Source organism: Ammospiza caudacuta, chromosome 29 (assembly GCF_027887145.1).
Source record: "Ammospiza caudacuta isolate bAmmCau1 chromosome 29, bAmmCau1.pri, whole genome shotgun sequence".
NCBI lineage: Eukaryota > Metazoa > Chordata > Aves > Passeriformes > Passerellidae > Ammospiza > Ammospiza caudacuta.
Genome location: NC_080621.1, coordinates 2,816,275 through 2,837,959, shown reverse-complemented (window position 1 = coordinate 2,837,959; position 21,685 = coordinate 2,816,275). Strand labels below are relative to the sequence as shown.

At 44.9% G+C, this 21,685-nt stretch overlaps 2 pseudogenes; both read right to left on the bottom strand.

Moving 5' to 3' along the window:
* Positions 1–8,237: 8,237 nt before the first annotated feature.
* Positions 8,238–9,294, bottom strand: LOC131569177 (cytochrome b-like; annotated as a pseudogene).
* Positions 9,295–12,478: 3,184 nt separating this feature from the next.
* LOC131569176 (cytochrome b-like) lies at positions 12,479–15,551 on the bottom strand (annotated as a pseudogene).
* Positions 15,552–21,685: the final 6,134 nt, after the last annotated feature.

Here is a 21,685-nt window from a genome sequence, read left to right as displayed (position 1 = left end):
CGTGCACGAAAAAAAATGTAATCACCTGAGTAAGAGTGAGTCTTAGAAAGTGTGAGTCTTAGCATGTACACACTAATACACCTTCTAAGCAATAAATTGTGTGGCAAGGAAACTACCAGCCAGTTGGAGTTGAACACGAGGTCTGTGAAAACAGTATAAAAATGAGTTATTTGACTAAAGAATTGGCTTTCCCTGCATGAAGAAACTGAGTCCTGGCTGCTTTATTGACACAGCAATGTGGCTTCACTCAGCAAGAGCACTTGCAGGGTGTATTGATGAAACACTTGTGTTTGATTCCCAGAATAGGATGGAGAGGCATTAAGTCCAACAAACAGGGCATAGTCTTTTCAATTCCTTTAGCTTTAACAGGAGTGCTGAACCACGTATTCCCCCACTGCAGTGCTTACTGTGTGCAAGTGGCTATCTTGGCCTTGAGAATAAGGAGAGTGGTCCTGCTAAGAAGGTAGCTGGAATGCATTCAGGGGGAAGAAAGTGTTTTTAGGAGGCTCTTGACCACCAAAGGAGAATTTGAGGAATGGGAATATTTCCCAAAGGACTGTGTCAGGAACTGGAGTTGTGTCCCAGGCCCTGCCATATTTGATCCATGTTTGAGCAGGTTGACAAGACAATGAAGAAAAGTGTCTTGTTTAAGAGCTGGGACCTTGAGCCTTGAAAGAGAAACAATGGATTGGTCAATGGGTGGGCAGTCAAGCTTTGAAAGGAGAGCAATGCACAATAGAGCCCTTGGTGGCAGGGAGTCATGGAGTCATCCTGAGCCATCATCTCACACGCCAGGCATGTGTGAGCTGATGCTGTAACTGGGGAAATTCCGCTCCTGAGCAGGAGATACAAGACCTAGTTCTGGGCTGGAGATTTGAGAAGGACGAGATGCATAGCGTTTTGATCAAGGGGATGTCCTGCAAGTGCACTGCCTACCTGCCCCTGCTGCTGAGCACCAAGCTCCAACTCCTTCTCCAGTTGATTTTTGGGAATCCAGAGGTCAGTATGTATTATATGCTATTGCAAGTAATGGAATGAATTTGCTTTGCAAGCCCAGTTTTGTCCTGGGTTATTTTGTGCATGGGTCACCTGAACCTGTGACAATGACCAGCAGGGATCTACAGGGCACTCCTACTCTGATGTCAATAAATTCTGAGAAGTGATTGAAATATGTCGATAAATTGGAGGTAATGTTTAGCCTGTGAGTTTCAGCAAAGTATTGAATATGTCTTAGTTCCATGGATACAAACTACTAGGTGAGATTGCTGGGTGTGCTTGACTTAGGGAAGTTACTCCCTGTGCACCCAGCAATGAAATCAAGTAATGCCTCCTTTCTAACCCTGAGCTGGCAGCAGGGATCAGGCCCTGCTTGGTCACTTTCATTTTGACAACTTCTGTTGGCAGGGAAGAAAGGTGCAAATGAAACCTTCTCCAGCTGTTTTCCTCTGGTTGATCTTTTTAGGCACCAAAGCTGTGTGCCACGGGGGGCCTGGGTGTGTGCAGAGCAATGCAGCCCCCACAAAGCCCTTGGTTTCCCCACAAGTTGCCAGGTTGACTGCTTCCAAAGGGCAAGAAAGGCAGAGATGTACATCCACAGGAGTCCTGGCCATGTCCAATAAAGGTGCAAATATGTGGGGAGATTTGTTAGCAATGATTTCAGCTGTTATGCCAACCCAGTGCCTTCTTTCTTGCTTCTGTGCATTATAGGTGAGTAATGTAATAGTTGGCTCTCACAATTAAGAGATAGATATTATGTGGATAAATATTCTGTTCAAATGTAAAGTGCTGCTATTGTAATATGTCCTCTCATAGTCCTCTTTCTTTTCCCCCTTGTAATAGCCTTGGTAGTCAGGGCAGTTGGGGAGGGCTGGTTTGTGACCAGCAGGCGGGGTGTAACAACACCTGACCTCCAATCAAGATGCAAGAAAGTAATCTCCACCACTGAACGGCAGAGAAAGAGTTGACTGAAAAAACATTGGGAGGGGTTAAGGGTATGAAAAGCAGAGCATCCCTTTTGTAGATGAGCATGTGGCTGCTAATCATGGAGACTTTCCAGTGCTCCAATCTTTCCTTATACAGCCTTTTCTTAAGGTTTAATAAACCTTTAAAAAGTTAAAAGGAGGGTAATTTCTCAGATGGGCAATGCTTTGGGCCATTTTCTTGGGCTCGTTTCCTTTGCTTGGGTGCCATCTGAGTGCTCAGTTGGGGTACAGGCTGTAGGTGCTTTGTGCACTCCTGGAGTTCCTGTTGGATCCCTTGAAAGACAGGGTTTGGCCCGCAAGGGGAATTTGTGCTGCTTTGTGACAGAGGAGAACTTCCCAGGCTATTTTGTGTTTGCTGTAGGGAAGGTTGGTTATTGCTTGGCATAAATTTACAGACCAACATGGAGCGTTTGCTTTGTGATGTCAGGGCATGTTTGCCACCTTGTCGTAGCAACATCAGAAGGTTACCCTGGTGCATGGAAGGCCTGAGTGTCAGAGCAGTCCTAGCACTTGCTCAGTTCAGGAGAATCCTCCTGATTGAGGAAATTGTCAGTGGGCTGTTGCACACCGACAGGAGCCTTGCTTTTTCCAGTGTGTGAGCACAGCCTGCAAACTTGCAGGACAGTGTTAAAATGATTGAGGGAATTGCTCCTTTGCTTTTCACTGCCTATGGAATTACCTATGGTGCCTATTTTGTAGCATATTTCACACGTAAGTAGATGTTTCCCCTCTGCTTAGGTTAGGGTGTATCCTAACCTGGCTTTTGTATGTCTTCCTTCTCTTTCTTAGTGACTGAGTTTCTGGTTTTGAAACAGAAAGAGCATTAGGATACCACTGTTTTGGTAAAGCTCCTGTCAAGGCGTTCATCTTAAAAATGGGTGTCTGCAGCCACAGGGGCAGCATTTGCAGGGGAATCTGCAGGGCTTCCGATGGCTCCATGGGAGAGTCTGTGGCAGCAGAGTCTGTCATTTCCTCAGTTTGCTGGGACAAGCAAGACATCTTTGAAAATGCAGACTGGCAGACCTTCAGGAAAGGCTGAATAGTTGGACTAGGACTACTGTTGTAATGTAGCTTAGGATTTTGCGCTCTGCTAGTGTAAGGAAGGCTACTGCGATTAAGTTTGGGAGGGCATAGGAGTGGGCTATGATGAGGTTAATAATGAGGGTGGTTTGGGTTAAGCTAGGAAGAGGATCGGAACCTCTGAGTTAAAGGACTGAAGTCTTTTGCATTTTCCAAGCTCTGCCACGCTAGCTGGTCCTTTTCTTGGACGTGGTGGGGTGTAATAGCCTTTTGTAATTTAGTTGTTTTCATTACTTAAGGCGAAGGCTTGCTTGTGGTATTGGCCTCACTTTTCCTATCCTTTCGTACTGGGAAGAGTTCATCATAGATAGAAACCGACCTGGATTGCGCCAGAACTCAGATCACGTAGGACTGTTAATCGTTGAACAAACAAACCCTTAGTAGCAGCTGCACCACTACGATGTCCTGATCCAACATCGAGGTCGTAAACCTCCTCGTCGATACAGACTCTCGGAGGACATTGTGCTGTTATCCCCGGGGTAGCTTGGTCCATCGATCAATTGTATTGGGTCTGGATGCTATTAGCATGTTGAGGGGTTGCTCTTAGTCTAGAGGTGTGATCTAATTTTTGGAGGTTTTGTTTTGCTCCAAGGTCGCCTCAACCGAAAAACGCAGACCAGAAGCTTATGTGTCAGTGAAGCCAGTAGGTGAGTATGTGTTTTAAGGTGGTTGCTGGTTTTGAAATTCCACAGGGTCTTCTTGTCTTACAGGTTTATCCCTGCTTTTGTACAGGGAGATCAATTTCACTGATTACTGGTAAGAGACAGTTAAGACCTCGTTTAGCCATTCATACTAGTCTCGATTTGTGGGACAATTGATTCCACTACCTTTGCACGGTAAGGATACCACGGCCGTTGAACGTGAGTCACCGGACACGCATCACCTTCAAAACTTGTTTTGCATTTGCTGAAGGCTATGCTTTTGGTAAACAGTCGGGCCTTGATGGGTTTGCCTAGTTCCTTTTACAGGTTTTAATCTTTCTTAATGGACGCTCCTCTGTCAGGTTAACAAGATACTTAATACTGTGCTTGTTTGATTTGACGTATATTGGTGGTTTGTTCATAATGTACAGATGTAAGCTTGTGTCATAGAGGGAGGACCCTGGTTACTCATTCTAGCATTATTTCTCCTATTTGAATATAGGTTAGCCTGTTAATGGGGAGGGAGTCATAAGGTTCTTATATTTTTGTAATGTAGAGCTTTAACGCACTCTTTGTTGATGGCTGCTTGAGGGCCCACAATGCAGTTGGAAAACCCAGTATTTATCTGCTCAGAGAGATTGTATTCTTTTTTAAAGGAGCTGTACCTCCTTTAAATGGCCCTTAATTCGCTTCATTAGGGTTTGTAGGTTTTCCTTGGAGAAGAATTAAGAGTGAACTTAGATTCGTTTCACAGGCAACTAGCTATCACCCAACTCAATTGGCTTTTCACCTCTACTGACAAGTCATCCCACTCTTTTGCCACAGAGACGGGTTCGCTCAATAATAGCTGCTCGTAAGTAGCTCACTTGGGTTTCGGGGTAGCAAACTTAAATTCATTTTGTATTATTTTTCTTGCTAGACCATGATGCAAAAGGTACAAGGGTTGATCTTTGCTGTTTATAGCTTAGTTTTCATTATTATTTCATCTTTCCCTTACGGTACGTGGTCTCTATCGCGCCAATGGTGTCTTTTCTATCACCTATACTGGGAATAGTGAATGCTTTAGTTGGGTGCGGGGGAGTAGCTTTGTTATTCCAGATCATGTCGATTGGGCTAGAGTTTGGCATCAAGACAATCTGGTGTTAGCAGACATTTTTCAGGTGTAAGTTCAATGCTTTTGCTGAAGCTACGTCTTGGTAGCCTAAGTGCACCTTCTGGTACACTGACCTTGTTACAACTTACATCATCTTTGGCTAAGTAGCTTATTAGTTCATTGGGGGGGCGCCTGCGAGGAGGGTGACGGGCAGTATGTAGGTGCCCCAGGGCCAGCTTAAAGAGGGCTCCATTGTCCCACTCTACTGCTAAATCCACCTTCCAGGGGTTATTTCATACCCCTTTGCCGCTATGTTCTAACATAGAAAATGTAACACATTGCTACCTTTCCATAGGCTATACCTTGACCTGTCTTGTTAGCGTGGTGGGGCTATTGAACTCACTGTTGAGCTTTCAGGGGAGGTGGGCTGGTGACAGCAGTATGTAGGCTGTTTTGGCAAGGAATGGTCAGACATATCGTGGATCATTGATTACAGAACAGGCTCCTCTAGGTGGCTTTGGGGCACCGCCAAGTCCTTAGAGTTTTACGCGTTGGTGCTTAAAGCATCAGGAGGATGCTTTAGTAGGTGTAAGCATCAAGATTTAGGGCCAGGCATAGTGGGGTATCTAATCCCAGTTTGGGCCCTGGCTTTCGTGGAGTTCAATTAATCGTTGTTCTAAGATCTTCTTTGATGGGGAGGCCTTTTTGGCATCTTGGGCTTGTGACAACTCAGTTGCTTTTTAACCTTTGCTACTTGGATAGCATGTGACCACTCTTTATGCCGTTATAAAGTTAATTTGGGTCTCCTGTATGACTGCGGTGGCTGGCCCAGGATTTACCAACCCTGGATATGCTATGGCTAAGTCAAGTTTACACTCATTGCATAATATTAACTACTGCTGATTACCCGTGGGGGTGAGGCAATTGCAAGGTATCTTGGGCTACGGTTGTGGTGAGCCTGATGCCCGCTCCTATCTCCCTGATTGAGGTGTTCAGGGCATCTACACTGGAGCGCGGATACTTGCATGTATATACCTAGCAAAAACTAACAGTAAGGTTAGGACTAAGTCTTTTGTCCTTGGGTGCGTGTGGCAGCCATCTTGACATCTTCAGTGTCATGCTTTCTATAAGCTACAAGGACGTGAAATTTGGTGGGTAGCTGGTTGATGGTTTGTCATCATGACTTGTGGTTTGTTTCGGTTTTTGGAGAGGGGCTAGCTTTGGGATTAATATTATGTTTGTTTGGGGGTGGTTAGGGGAGTGTTGATGGTGGCTGGTTATTATTTTTGACAGTAGGGAATATAGAGGAAAGTTAATTGAAAGTGTATTGATGGTAAGTAGTTTGGACAATGTAGGGATATGTGGCTTAGTTATTTGAAAAAAAAAAAGTCTAGATAAAAAAACAGATGCATAAAACGGAATTTAAATGTTAATTCCTAGTGAATGATAAAATAATTACTATGTCTGGCAACCATTACACTATCTGCTGTCTAGAGGTAGGTAGCGCGCCCTCCATGAATGGGGTCAAAGTGCATCAGTGCCAAGTTTGCGACAACCTTATCCGTTAGATCATGACATTCTGGGTGTTAGGGGATTCATATGCTTGGCGGTCATGTCATGGACATGTCAAGAGGAAGATAACACCTGCTCTGCACTTGAGGGGCTTATTGAAGAGACGCTAAAAGAAAACAAGTGCAAGAGGTCGGGATGCCGAGGTAATGAAGTTAGGGAGGAGTATTCAACCAACCACTTGTATCTGTGAAGGGCAAGGAGGAAGGAATGAAGCAAGTTATGATCCTGAAGTTACAACCAATAGCGCAAAAGAGCAAGTATAGGAGAGGTATGTGCTTGACGGCAATAAACTAAAGCACATATGATGTTGATAGCTCAGTTCTCGTGAGAAATGCGATCAAAAGATAACCATGTCTGGCTTGGGAGTGCTTGAAGGCTTTTGGCTGAGAATATTACCTAGGAGGTGGGCGAATCCTGTAGACTAGGGGAATTCAAAGGTGTACTGGGACATTCCTCGTTCTCTAGGTTGGGTGTTGCGTACATTAGGTAAGATCCTGGGTCTTTGGGTGACACTTGCGGCTTGGACTTGGGTAGAAATACTTGGGTTGTATGGTACCTGAAGCAATAATGTGCCTGGTAGGTAGGCTGGACGAATACCATCCGTTTGGGTTTTTGGTGGAAGAGCTTGACGTGTAATGTGGATTATCCTACATTTCATGAACTGTCTGATGGGGCAGAGAGTGCGATGCATTATTATACATACCCTGAAAGCAAGAAGAAAACGTGCTGGGTAGGGGGGGAAGGGGGGGGGGGGGGTAAGGGGATGGGGGAGGGAATGAAGGACGTATTTAGGTGTTCTTATAGTTAAATTTTGTAACGACTGCTTTTCAGGCCGTAAATCTCAGAGAGAGGCCAAGTGGGAATTTATGATAGAATCTGTTCTGTTTTTCGGGCTGAGTTTTGTTCTAGGGGGGTTGGCGGTTGCATTAACCTGTCTCCTTACTATGGGGTGTTGGGGCTGGTCGTAGCAGCGGTTGCAAGGTGCAGATGACTAGTGAGTTTGGGGGTCCCTTTTGTTTCTTTGGTACTTGTTATGGTTTATTTAGGGGGAATGTTGGTAGTGTTTGTGTATTCAGTGTCGCTGGCAGCGGATCCTTATCCGGAGGCTTGGGGTTGCTGGGGTGTTGTTGGTTATGGTTTTGGGATGGGGTTGGTTGTCATGGTGGAGCTTGTTATAGGGGGTGTGTTGGGGTTGTTGATGGACAAGGGGATGGTGAATAGTGGGGATTTGTTGTCGGTCCGGTTGGATTTCAGTGGGGTAGCTGTGTTGTATTCAGAGGGGGTGGGATTGCTTTTGATTGGGGGGTGAAGGTTGTTGTTGACTTTGTTTAGGATGTTGGAGCTTGTGCAGGGGTTGTCTCGGGGGGCGATTCGAGCTCTTTAGCAGTAGGGTCAGGAAGTAGTTTAGTTAAAAATGCCAGGTTTGGGAATTGGAGCAGAGGGTTTGAGTCCTTTCTTCCTGAGGTGTGTGGTGGGGTAACTCTAAAGAAGGGGTTTAGTCTTCAATCTTTGGCTTACAAGACCAATGTTTTTATAAACTATTAGAGTTAATTAAAGTAGCTTGTTTTCTAGGGCGGCCGCAAGGGGGAACAGAACTAGAATGATTGTGAAGTATGTGGATGAGGCTAGTTGGCCGTTGATGATGAAGGGGTGTTCTACTGGCTGGCTGCCTACTCAGGTTAGGATGAGGACATTGGCGACTAGGGTTCAGAATAGGGTTTGTGATAGGGGACGGAAGGGTATTGATCATAGTTTTGATGTATGTAGTAGTGGGGTGAGGAACAGGATGAGGATTGAGGCAGCTAGAGCTACTACGCCTCCTAGTTTGTTTGGGATGGATCGGAGGATGGCGTAAGCAAATAGGAAAGATCACTCGGGTTTGATGTGAGGAGGGGTGACTAGTGGGTTGGCTGGGGTGAAGTTTTCTGGGTCACCTAGGAGGCTGAGGGAGAATAGGGCTAGTGAGACAAGTAGGGAGAGCATTAGGACGAATCCTAGGATGTCTTTGATGGTGTAGTATGGGTGGAAGGGGATCTTGTCACAGTCTGAGGGAATGCCTAGCAGGTTGTTTGAGCCTGTTTTGTGGAGGAAGGTGAGATGGACAAGAGTAAGGCCTACGATGACGAAGGCAAGGAGGAAGTGGAGAGAAAGAATCGGATCAGTGCAGGGTTGTCAACAGAGAACCCGCCTCAGGCTCACTTGACTAGTGTTTGCCCGATGTAAGGGATGGCAGAGAATAGGTTTGTGATTACTGCAGCTCCTAAGAATGATATTTGGCCTCACGGTAGGACATATCCTACAAAAGCAGTTGCTATGAGGGTTAGGAGGAGGATGACTCCAATGTTTCAGGTTTCTTTGTTTAGGTATGTGTCGACGGAAGGAGACCAGGACATCAATTAGATCATCACAGGCCCGATTTTATTGATTAGTACAGCAGGGTAAATACAGTTCATAATGAGCTTCATACATATTGCAAAAGTTGAGCTCAGGATTGGTTAGTTACATATCAGCAACTACGCCTACTTCTGCATTCTTATGGTTATACTTTTGATACTTTCTACATATTCTCAGGAAGAATTTCTCTTCCCTATCCTCATGTTGCAGCAAGGGCAGTCTTTCCTTGCCTGTCATTGGTCACCGACTGCTGACTTCTCCTTTCAGCTTACTGACTGCTGACTTCCCTCTCTCAGCTTAACCAGCGGCATTATGTCAGCATGGCCTTTCTCAGCTAACCAACTATTAATAATATCCTCCACAGGTATAAGCCGTAGTAGAGTCCTCGGCCGATGCGTAGGTAGATGCAGATGAAGAAGAAGGAGGCTCCGTTTGTGTGGAGGTTGCGGATGAGTCAGCCGAATTGTACGTCTTGGCATATGTGAGCGACAGAGGAGAAGGCTAGATTGGTTATTAATAATATCCTCCACATTTCCCCCGTTTTCTTCTTGAGCAAGAAGACTAGTGTGCCAGGTTTTTGCTATTGTACGGCTGACCATGTTTTGAATACAGTTAAAGATACAAGGCAAAATAAGCAAAAACAGTAAAATTACACTCCGAAGTCCTATGGCATAGATCACAATGTTCCTCAGCCATGACCCAAGTCCTAAGCTTTTAAGCCATTCACCAATTCCTAATCCTTCTTCTTCCTTGAGACTGTGAAGTCCCTGTTGCAGTTCTTTTATCTTAGTGGGAATGGACACCGAATGATCAGACAAATTCATGCAACACATTCCCTCAAACTCTTCACATCCATGCCCTTGTGCTAAGAGCAAAAAATCTACAGCAGCTTTATTCTGCAAAACAGCATGGTTAACACTCTGCACATCTGCGGTTAGCATGTCTAGAATTTGTGATGTCTTGTTTAGCTCATCCTTTGCCCAGCACCCTAATTGCTTTGCTAAATTCATAGCTTTATTGGCAGATCCTCCTGGCAAGATAGTTGAAACTACCACTTGTTTGAATGTACCCCAAAACTGTGGATCTCCTATCTGGCTGCAGTCTAAGTCATGTATGCTACGTCTCTTCCTGTTTGAATTTAGACTCAGCTGCATTAGCAAGGATACGTTAGGGTGAAACAATGACAATTTCCCCAAATGACAGGATCCACCCTGTGGTTTGGCTGGTATACCATTCCACGCCCTGTCTCCACAAATCAAAAATATTCCTATGGGTAATTTCATTGGTGCGGTGATATTTGTGCCGTTACATTGACTGTAATGCTGCGGAGAGAATTTACTCACATTCAGGGATCAATCTAGGGTGGCCCATGTTTCTTTAGGTTGGTTTAAATTCTGAGCATCCGAAAATTTGAAGCTAAACCATCCGCCAGCTGTCGTGTTAGACATACTGGCGTTTGTACTTCCAAAAAGATCCAATTCCTCAGGAGGAGAATGCAAAGAAGTGTTAAGTGATTGGATTAGTAAGCATTGGCGATAACCATCACTCTGACTTGCAGTATACCCTTGTTGTACTGGCAGTGTGATGTTTGACATGTTAGACATACATAAGGTTTGATTGTTTATCAAACTGCAAAATTCTCCAGGAGACCACAGCGGAAGTCCCACCAGGCATGTTCGAAATGGGTTAGTGACTCCTCCAAGACTAAGACAAAGCGATGATTGGTTAGTTTGATTAGCAAGTGTCACCCATAAATTTTCTCTTGGTTGACTAAAGTGTGTTATTCCTACTGCTTCACTTGCTACAGCATTGAGCAGTATAACAAGAACAAACCTCATTTTTCTTTCTGCTTGCTTTGTTTTTCCTTTCTTCGTTGTCTTTTCCCTGGTTTGCTAGATTGTCTATTGTAAGGCTGAGTCAGTTTTTGAATATACTAACTCTAAATCAGCATCCTTGCTTACAGGTATAGCATGAGGTAAGTTTGAAGGCTCACTGATATCCTTACTCAGATGAAATCGTTCCCTTTTTTGCCTTCCTTTTCTTATCTATCTTCAATCTTGCTGCTCCTAATTTTACTGGTCCTGCCACTTGCAAACTCAATTTTTGCAACTTTTCAATGCAGCAATCTAGTGCTCTATCAGGATTCCTCTTGAAGGGTCCTACAATTGAATGCTGTGTTAAAGGTACTAATTTCCTACACCTTATAGAAACTATGCGTGATTTACTTTGAACCTTAATTCTATTCACAATACATTGTACCTCCCATCGATAATAAGCAAGAATTTTCTGTTCAGGAGACTCATAAAGATTTAAAGCTATATATGCATTTTGCCCTGTTTGTCTCCTTAATTCATCTTGCCAGCTTTTACCCCACGTGTACTCGTGCTCACAAGTGTGACACCACAAATCCCACAATAATGATTGTTCTATCCAAAAAGTTCTATCACAACCCCCACAACGTAGGGCTATCCAAGCAGCACAATGTGGATTGTGACAGTCAAGGCAATGTTCTTTCGCTGGATTTGTTAAACGAAAGGTTGATACTGAGTCAATAAAACCAATCAACTCCTGGGCTGTCCGGTAGTGATGTGTCAGTGCTCTGTCCACCGCTTTCGAGTACCCCTTCAATTGTAACAGTAGTGGTTGTAGGACTAGAAGCAGTTTCTTCCCCAGTCGCTCCTTGTCCTCCTCCGTAAGGCGATCCACCAGAGGCTGCATCAAAAACAGGTTTAGTCCACTTAGCAGGCACCCACAAAGGCCCTGTAGGTGAGGAAACACAAAGATACCCCCGACCCCAATATAATACTTTTGCAGGTTTTTCCCATAATCCTGTACTCGGGTTCTTATACTTGACCCAGACCTCTGTTTCCTTAGTAGTTTCCTGACTTGACCTCGGGTGATGTTTAATTGCAGGGGGGGGTATCGTCTTCCCCAAAAATACATAAATGGTTAATCACATACAGAACCTTAGCCAAACATGCTTGTGGATCTCTCAAATCTTGATGTTTTTCAATATACTGCTTAAGGGTGCCGTTTGCTCTTTCCACTATTGCCTGTCCAGTAAGGGAGTATGGAATACCTGTCACATGCTTAACAGACCACTGATTCAAAAATTTCTAGCACTTACTAGGACTCTAGCACTTACATAAGCTGGACCATTATCCATTTTGATACTCTTTGGTACTCCCATAACAGCGACGCAACTTAACAGGTGTCTGGTAACGTGTATAGCTTTCTCTCCTGCCTGAGCCGTAGCCCATATGTAATGACTATATGTATCTATAGTGACGTGCACATGCTTGACTTTACCAAATCTAGCTATGTGTGTAACATCCATTTGCCATTTCTCATTTATTTCTAAACCTCGAGGATTAACCCCGATGCCTAGACCTATTCCACCATTATGATAACTACATGTTGGACATGCTCTAACAATGGCCTTGGCTTCTGACAAACTCAGCTCAAAGTGTTTTGCTAATCCTCTTGCATTTTGATGATACCTACTATGTGCTTCTCTGGCCAATGTATGCTTATCAATAGGACAAGAATTATCAATGGGTAGGGTAACCAATTTATCTGCACGTTCATTCCCTTCTCCTAAACCTTCAGACCATTTATGACTCCTAATATGAATCACAGAATACGCTGCTTTTCTCTCCCGTAAAGCTTTCCTTAACTGTATCAGTAACTCATACAATCATTTATTATTCACTTCCTTAATTGCCGCTTCCTCTATCCGTCTGACTACTCCTGTGACATACATAGAGTCTGTGACCACATTTAAAGGTTCCTGTAAGTTGGACACTGCCCATACTACTGCTAACAATTCCAGAGTTTGTAAGCTATCTGCAAGGTCTGCTGTGAGGAGTTGATGCTTCCATTGTCCTTTTTCTTGCCAGGTGACAGCAGCACGCCTTGATTTCTTTCCTGCATCTGTAAAAGCTGTAATAGCTCCTTCTATGGGGTATTTTTCTCTCAAAGGTCGAGTGATCCAGTTCTATTCTGTCATCCATTGCAAAACTCTAGGCACTAATTTGCTAGTCTCTACTTTAGCAAATGATGTCAATAATGCTTCCTGTAAATCCTTCGAATTAATCAAGTACCAGTCCAAGGTTTCTTCTTCCATAGGCAATCTAATGCTAGCAGGTTCTCTACCATCCACTTCAAGAATTCTGAGACACCCCTTTTTAATTAATGCAGCCAATTGTTCAATTTTTGAAGATATTGTTTTCTTATGCTGTAGTGGTGGTGACAACCATTCCAACACCCGTATCTCCCCCGTTTTCTTTTGTAGTTGAGAGAGAGCACCAGGCAAATGGCAAGGGCTATTCCAAATAGTAAGGTCAATGGGATGATCAAGTTGTCGACGAGACACATACCCTTGCTGTACACAATTACTAATTTGCTGCAAAGCAAGATGATGCTCCTTTGTCAGGTGTACAGGAGTAGTAGGGTCAACGCCCTTTAACAAAGGCCAAAGGGTTTCTAATAAATGATTTGGTATTCCCACAATGGGCTTCAGCCACTGTAAGTCTCCCAGCAACTTCTGTGCATCGTGTAGAGTCTTAATGTCCAATTGTAATTCAAATTTTTGAGGTATTACTATCTGATCCGTCAAAGTCCATCCCAAATATTTCCAGGGCCTTGTAGTTTGAATTTTCTCTGTAGCAATAACAAGTGAATATGCAGCAAGTGTATTTTTAATGCTGTTAATCTGTAAAGAGGAGAATGGCTGTTGCTGTGCAAACAAAATATCGTCCATGTAATGATATATTATAGTTGCTGGCCATTTGCGACGTAGTGGCTATAATGCAGCATCAACATAAAGCTGATATAAAGTGGGGAAGTTGCGCATGCCTTGCGGAAGAGATGTCCATTCAAATCTTTTATCCGGTTCTCCACAATTTATTGCTGGTAAAGTAAAAGCAAACCTCTTCATATCATCAGGATGCAGCCCAATAGTGAAAAAACAATTCTTTAGGTCAATAATTAAAAGTGGCCAGTGTTCTGGAATCATAGCTGGATTTGGAAGACCAGGCTGTAAGGCCCCCATTGGTTCCATCTGGTCATTTACAGCCCTCAAATCATGTATCAAACGATATTTCCCTGATTTCTTTTTGATTACAAAAATAGGTGTATTCCAAGGGCTCGTGGATAGTCGTAGGTGTCCCTTTGTATATTGTTCCTTTACCAATTCATGGGCATGCATAAGACTCTCCCCTTTTAATGGCCATTGCTTAACCATCACCGGTGTATCCGTTTTCCAGGTGAGTGGAATGGGGAAAGTCCAAGCAATGGCAATTACCCCAAAGGGTGCTGATTAGTTAACACCACTCCCAATTGTGTTAAAATGTCCCTTCCAATTAAACAGGAAACTGTAGGAGGCAGTTGAACAATTGAAAACACAGCAGATACTTGTCGATTCTCAATGCACACAGACAAAAGCGGCGATCTGCTTGCCAATGTAAATCCTCCTACTCCTGTGAGCATGTTTGATGATGGAAATAGAGGCCAATGTTGTGGCCACGCTTCTGGAGAAATGATGCTGGTATCTGCTCCTGTATCCAAAAATCCATAAAGGGTTATGCTTTGATGCCCATAAGTAATTAAAACCTTTTGCTTTGATCTATTTTGTAAATCCACAGTCAAAAGTGTAACGCCAGTAGAGCCAAAACCTTTTTCATTCCGTGTTTGCCCAGTAAATGATTGTATTCCCGATGTCATTTGTGATAGTGGTACCAATTGTGTGATGCGTTGTCCTTTTGTAATTTTAATCGGAGGATAAAGGGTGTAAACCAGGTGAGATGGACGAGAGTAAGGCCTACGATGACGAAGGCAAGGAGGAAGTGGAGAGAAAGAATCGGGTCAGTGCAGGGTTGTCAACAGAGAACCCGCCTCAGGCTCACTTGACTAGTGTTTGCCCGATGTAAGGGATGGCAGAGAATAGGTTTGTGATTACTGCAGCTCCTAAGAATGATATTTGGCCTCACGGTAGGACATATCCTACAAAAGCAGTTGCTATGAGGGTTAGGAGGAGGATGACTCCAATGTTTCAGGTTTCTTTGTTTAGGTATGTGTCGACGGAAGGAGACCAGGACATCAATTAGATCATCACAGGCCCGATTTTATTGATTAGTACAGCAGGGTAAATACAGTTCATAATGAGCTTCATACATATTGCAAAAGTTGAGCTCAGGATTGGTTAGTTACATATCAGCAACTACGCCTACTTCTGCATTCTTATGGTTATACTTTTGATACTTTCTACATATTCTCAGGAAGAATCTCTCTTCCCTATCCTCATGTTGCGGCAAGGGCAGTCTGTCCGTGCCTGTCATTGGACACCGACTGCTGACTTCTCCTTTCAGCTTACTGACTGCTGACTTCCCTCTCTCAGCTTAACCAGCGGCATTATGTCAGCATGGCCTTTCTCAGCTAACCAACTATTAATAATATCCTCCACAGGTATAAGCCGTAGTAGAGTCCTCGGCCGATGCGTAGGTAGATGCAGATGAAGAAGAAGGAGGCTCCGTTTGTGTGGAGGTTGCGGATGAGTCAGCCGAATTGTACGTCTCGGCATATGTGAGCGACAGAGGAGAAGGCTAGATTGGTATCTGCTGTGTAGTACATAGCTAGCAGAAGACCTGTGACGATTTGAGTAATTAAGCAAACGCCTACTAGATACCCAAAGTTTCATCATGTTGAGATGTTTGATGGCACTGGGAGGTCGATTAGGGCGTTGTTGATGATTTTGAGGATTTGGTGGTTTTTACAAAGGTTGAGGGCCATTGGTTATTTCTGTATGTGGATATGAGGATGATGAGAATGGATAAGGCGAATGATCCTAAGTAAGCTTTGATTAGGCCTGAGTGGAGGGTGGTGGCAGTTTTGGTTGCTATTAGTTGCAGGCTGGCTAGCCCCTCTGGACCTAGTATTTTGTATCAGGAGAGGTCAGTTAGGTGGGATGCGATGTTTTCTCCTCCTTTGAGGAAGTTGGTTATACTTAGGCAGTGGGTTAGGGGGTTAAAGTATCCTAGGGATGTTGAGAAGTTTTAGAAGGGAGCTTGTTTTGTGAGGATGAGTGTTTGGTCTATTTTTGAAATTTCTAGAACTAAAGCAATGCCTAGGGCTGTTACAATTAGGGAGGTTATTTTAATAGAGGGTGGCATGGTTATTGGAGGGGTTTTTGTGGGGATGATGAATGAGGTGATGAGGAATCCTGCCAGGATGCTTCCCAGCACAAGGCGAGTGACAGGGGAAGTTACTGCGGGGTTGTTTTCACTTACTGGGGTCAAGGGCGGAATTCAAACAAAGCCGGTCTGTACTAGTACGGTTATGCGGATTGTGTGTACCGTGGTGAATGATGTGGCTAGAAGGGTTAGGAGTAGGGCTCAAGTGTTTGAGGAGGATGTGTTTAGGCTTTCAATTATTTGGTCTTTTGAGTAGAATCCTGCTAGGAACGATGTTCCTGTTAGGGCGAGGTTGCCGATGGTAAGGCATGCAGTGGTTGTGGAGAGTATTTTTTGGAGTCCTCCTATTTTTCACATGTCCTGTTCTCCATTTAAGCTGTGAATGATGGAGCCTGAGCATAGGAAGAGCATGGCTTTGAAGAATGTGTGAGTTGAGATGTGGAGGAAGGCTAGTTCGGGTAGGTTTAGTTCAATTGTGACTATTATTAGTCCTAGTTGGCTTGAAGTGGAGAAGGCAATGATTTTTTTAATGTTGTTTTGGGTGAGGGCGCACATGGCTCCAAATAGTGAGGATAAAGCTCCTAGGCAGAGGCACAGGGTTTGGGTGGTTTGGTTATTATTGAATAGAGGGTGGGTTCGGATAAGTAGGAAAATTCCAGCAACTACTATTGTGCTGGAGTGGAGTAGGGCGGATACGAGCGTTGGCCCTTCTATTGCAGCTGGGAGTCATGGCTGGAGGCCGAATTGAGCGGATTTTCTGGTTGCAGCTAGGATGAGACCTAGTAGAGGTAGTGTAGGAGATTGGGATGGGGTAGGAAGTTGTTGGATTTCTCAGGTGTTTGTGGTGGAGCCTAGTTGTGCTATGCAAAGGATAAGTCTGATGTCTCTGATTCAGTTGTAAATTACGACTTGGAGGGCGGCGGTGTCGGCCTCTGCTCGGCCGTGTCATCAGCTGATTAGTAGGAAGGTTATGATTCCAACTCCTTCTCAGGAAATCAACAGGACAAATAGGTTGTTGGCAATGATTAGGATGAGTATGGTGATTAGGAAGAATAGTAGGTAGTTGTTCCCAGAATTCAGGGAAGATTCTTTCCTTCTACAGTTTCTCCTGAAATAATCTGACTGTCTACCTTGACCCTTGACTGAGTGCTAAAATAGTGATCTTCCCATTGCAATGAAATGCAAACTCCAAAGCAGTGAGTGTCTGCTCAAGAACCATGGAGATGCTGCTGTGCTGTTTCACAACAGAAATGCCAGAGCTCAGAGGGATTTTGGGGAAGATTTTCTGGGCAACAGTTTCCAGCAAGTTTAGAAGAATTGGTGCATGCAACTGATTTTTTTTAAAAAGTACCTGAAGGAGAGGATTTTAGAAGCATTTTTATGGTTTTGGTAGAACAGTAGCATTGAGTGTTAAAGAAGAACCTGCATTTTCTTGGTTATGTTTTTAGTCATTTACTGGCAAAACAGGCCAAATTGTAGGCACAACCAAGAACATTGTCCTGATCTCTTGCTGGCTGTGTGAATGAAACGTGTCTCCTGGAGGGAAGTTGGCAAACAGGAAATCAGCTTGTTTGGGTTTACTTGTTCTGTGGGATTCAACAGCCCAGGCAGTTTTCTCACAGCATCTGACTCATTTCCCGTGCCCACTACAGGTCACCTCAGGCGTGTATTCAGCAGTGCTGATTCTGAGCTGAGTGAGAAAGGGACATTTCATGTTCCTGGTGTTTAAGAATTCTAGAGCTAGCTGTCACCTTGGCCAGTAGCAGTAGAGGACCGGCTAGGGAGACCGAAAGAAAATCCATTTTGATGCCTTCAACAAAGGTAACAAAGGCGTAAGTGGATAGTTCCTAGTTTCCCTCTCAGAGTCCTGAAGAACTACAAACTCAGTTTTGCAGAGAAAATGTCACTTGCTGACAGCAGCCAGAGGAGAACACTGAACTAAGAGCAACATGCCAGAGAGTAGAATTAGCCCAGTTCAATTTAGTCAGAGAGACTGAGAATTCTATTCCTGTCAATTTAGTGACATCTCCTTAGAAGATGCAGTTGTGGAACAAGAAGGCCATCTTGAAAAGGTGGATGCTGTATTTGAAGTCAAACAGGCAACTTTTTGCCTGGAGAGCTGCGTGGGCCAAAAGGAGCCAGGGGTGGTGGCCTTGAGTACCTGAAGATGAGACAGCGTGTGGCCAGGTGGCCAAGAAAGCCAAGGGCATGGTGGCCTGAGTCAGCAGCAGTGGGGCAGCAGGAGCAGGGCAGTGAGTGTGGCCCTGTGCTGGGCAGCGCCACGGCCACAGCTGAGGTCATTCTTGGAGTTCCTCTTGGATCCCATGAACAACAGGCTTCGGCCCACAAGGAGAATTTGTGCTGCTTTGTGATGCAGGAGAACTTCCCAGGCTCTTTTGCATTTGCTGTAGGGAAGATTGGTTATTGCTTGGTATAAATTCACAGACCAATACAGAGCGTTTGCTTTGTCTTGTTGGGGCATGGTTGCCACCTCGTCATAGTGACATCAGAAGGTTGCCTTGGTGCATGGAAGGCCTGAGTGTCAGAGCAGCCCTAGGCCTTGCCCAGTGCAGGAGGAACCTCGTGTATGAGTCATTTTTTGGTGGGCACTTGCACACTTTCAAACGCCTTGTTTTTTCTGGTGTTGCAGCACAGCCTGCAAACTTGCAGAGCAGTGCTATAATGATTCACCATCTTGCTCCTGCGCTTTTTGCTGTATATGGTGTTTCCTTTTCAATCTACTATTTGACTCTTTTTTCACATAAGTAGAGACAAGATAAGAAGAGCAAGAGCCGTTTTTCCCCTGACTCTCTCTGTTATTGCAGAAGAAGCCAAAGAGGAGCAAAATGAGGTGGATGACAACAACCCTCCAACGTTGTTCTCACCGCCCTATTCCAGACCTGTAAGTGCCAGTTGTGTGTGGTGCTGTCTTTAGTGCAAGGCAGAGCTGCAAGTTTTGGAGCAGCCAGTACTTTGCTGTTGCAGGCTGAGGATGCTGGGTGCTGGAGTCCTGCCAGGAGCTAGGGATTTCCTCTAGGCAGTGACCGCAGAACTTGGCCTTTGACCTGTCCTGTTGGGGCAGTGCAGAGCTGGGGGCTCCGGCTGTGCTTCTGGCTGCTTGGTTCAGGGAAGCTCCATCTCTGGACTTGTGTGGGGTCATGTCCAAGGGCACATGTGGTAGTGCTGGAGGTCAAAAGGCTTTCTTGGTTTCTTTTCCCTTTTTGGAAAGGTGTCTTTGGCTTGTGCAAGTGTTCTGCAGTTTTCTTGAGTTGTTCTTCACTTGTAGAGTCACTGCTGACTCAATTGACTTTTGGCTTTTGAGAAGCTGCAAACAGCAGACGGGGAAAGTTTCTGCTGATCCATTTTGCACTGAAGTCTGCAACTTTGGCAAGTGCCTTGGAGCCCAGAGTGGGGGTGAAGCTGCAAGTCTTTGACTGCTGTCTTATGTTGCTCAGAAAAGGAAGGCCATCTTGAAATGGTGCCTGCTGTATCTGAAGTGAAATAGGCAATTTTGTGGCTGGGGAGCTGCATAGGCCAAAACAAGCCAGGGTTGCTGCCGGTCTTGAGCAGCTGAAGATGAGGCAGCGTGTGGCCAGGTGGCCAAGAAGGCCAAGGGCATGGTGGCCTGTGTCAGCAGCAGTGGGGCAGCAGGAGCAGGGCAGTGAGCGTGGCCCTGTGCTGGGCAGCGCCGCGGCCACAGCTGGAATGCTGTGTGCAGTTGTGGGCCCCTGGGAAGCAGAGAGTCATGGAGGGGCTGCAGCGTGTGCACAGAAGGACAGGGGAGCTGGGCAAGGGGGTGGAGCACAAGGCCAGTGAGGAGGCGCAGAAGAAGCTTCTGCTTGGACATGAGGAGCCTCATGAGGGACCTTCAGCATTTCCCCAGTGCATCCAAATATTTGAGCTGCTTTTGGAAGCAACTTCTCCCCCTTTTTTCCTTAGTAGTTTTTTTTTTTTTTTGTTTGCTGGGAGGAAGAGGCTTTTTCATTTTCTTTTTCTCCCAACTAAAGTTGTTTTCATCATTTTTTTCTGCCCTTTTATAGCACTGGGACTGAGTCTGCTAGAATTTTAATTTCCAATGTATCACTTCTGGAGAATGCAGTAGTTTTGCATGAGAACACATCATTCTGTGCAGGGACCTTGGTGCAGAAGGAGCTGTTGTGGTTCCGGCATGGCCTCACACATCACTTTGAGCTTAGTAGTGACCGTGCCTTTTTGCAGCCCAGGGAATCAGTGTGTGTTGTTTGGGAATTGAGCAGCAGGTCAATGCCCTTGCATTCCAGCTGCTCCTCAGAGATTACAGGAGCTGGAGGGAGATGGGCTTTATTTCTCATTCCAGCCACTTTAGCACCACCAGTGTGGTTGAGTCCAAGAGAAGAACTTGCCCGAGCACAGATGCACAAAGAGTGCAATTCCCAGTGCAATGCTCTGGGTCTGATCCCTTTCCGTAAGGACCTACACGCTCCAGATTCCCCAGGCGTGTGCTTTTTTGAAGCAACAGGAGAGCAGTCTCAGGATTGTAATTGAGCAGGGCACTGGCTACCAAGTTCTGATGTCTGTAGCAACACAGAGGGGACAGTAAAGAGAGATTTCAGTAACGAAATCTGTCAATCTCTCTCTCTCTCTCTCTCTCTCTATCTATCTATGTAACATTTGCATAATTGAATCTTCCTGGCTCTGGTCCGAGGCAGTTGGAGGTGCAAAGCTCACCTAAAACATCCCTTTCTGGCTAGGATTAGACACATATTCCCTCGACTGATTCTGAGCAGGCAGAGATGTTTCCCCCTCCAGATATGATGGTTTTCCCTTTAGAGTTGTTTCCCTCCTCTGGCCTCTTCTGCCCTGAAGTCTCCAATTAATTCTTTCAATTTCTGCCTGTCCTAGAGAGGTGCAACAATTCCATGTTTAGGTGGTGTTTGGTGACTCTGGTCATACATGCATTACGTGACACGTGGTTTCCTTCACTGGCATCCCCAGGGCTGTGTAAGTGCATTCGTTCATGGGGCCTTAGGAGAGTCTCTTTCCCTCAGCAGCAGCAGCAGCAGCAGCAGCAGGGAGCGGTGGAGGGTCAGGACGAGGAGGAGGTGCCTGCCCTGGCCCTTTGCTCCCAGGCCCCAGGCCGGGAGGGCTCTGGCTGCAGCAGGGCGCTCTTCGGGCAGCCCCTGGCAGCCTCTGCACGGAGCACAGCGCGCTGCCCCGTCCTGCTTGTGCCACTTTTTTTCAACAATACCCTAGCTCCTCTTCACAAGGAAAAAACTCCAGCAATGTAAAAAGAGCTAATTCAAGTACAGTTCTATCTGCCTTTGTATTGTAGTTCAGGGCATGTATTTTTTTGTCTAGAATTTCATGATTTTTATGAAAACATGCATTCATATCTGCACATTTTTGTGGTTTTAATTATTCATATACCAAAACACTCCTTTTTAAACTCTTGATTTATTGCAGTTGATAATTCTGACGTTGTATATTTTAAAATGTCATACAACAACACCCTTTGGGTAGTTTTTCTCACACTTAAAAAAAAAACATGTAAGTAATTTTAGTCTCTGTCTCTCCAAGTTGGTTCATACTGGCCTGTTTTAAATCAGGGCTATAATACTTTTAGAGGCTTGAGAGAGGTCCAATGAAATGCACACCAGTGATTCCTCTTCTGCAATGTCCTGGCCCTGCCAGAAAGCCTCTTTTCACTTTTTTTTTCTCTCATTAGCTCAACTGCAAACACACGTTTAGTTGCAA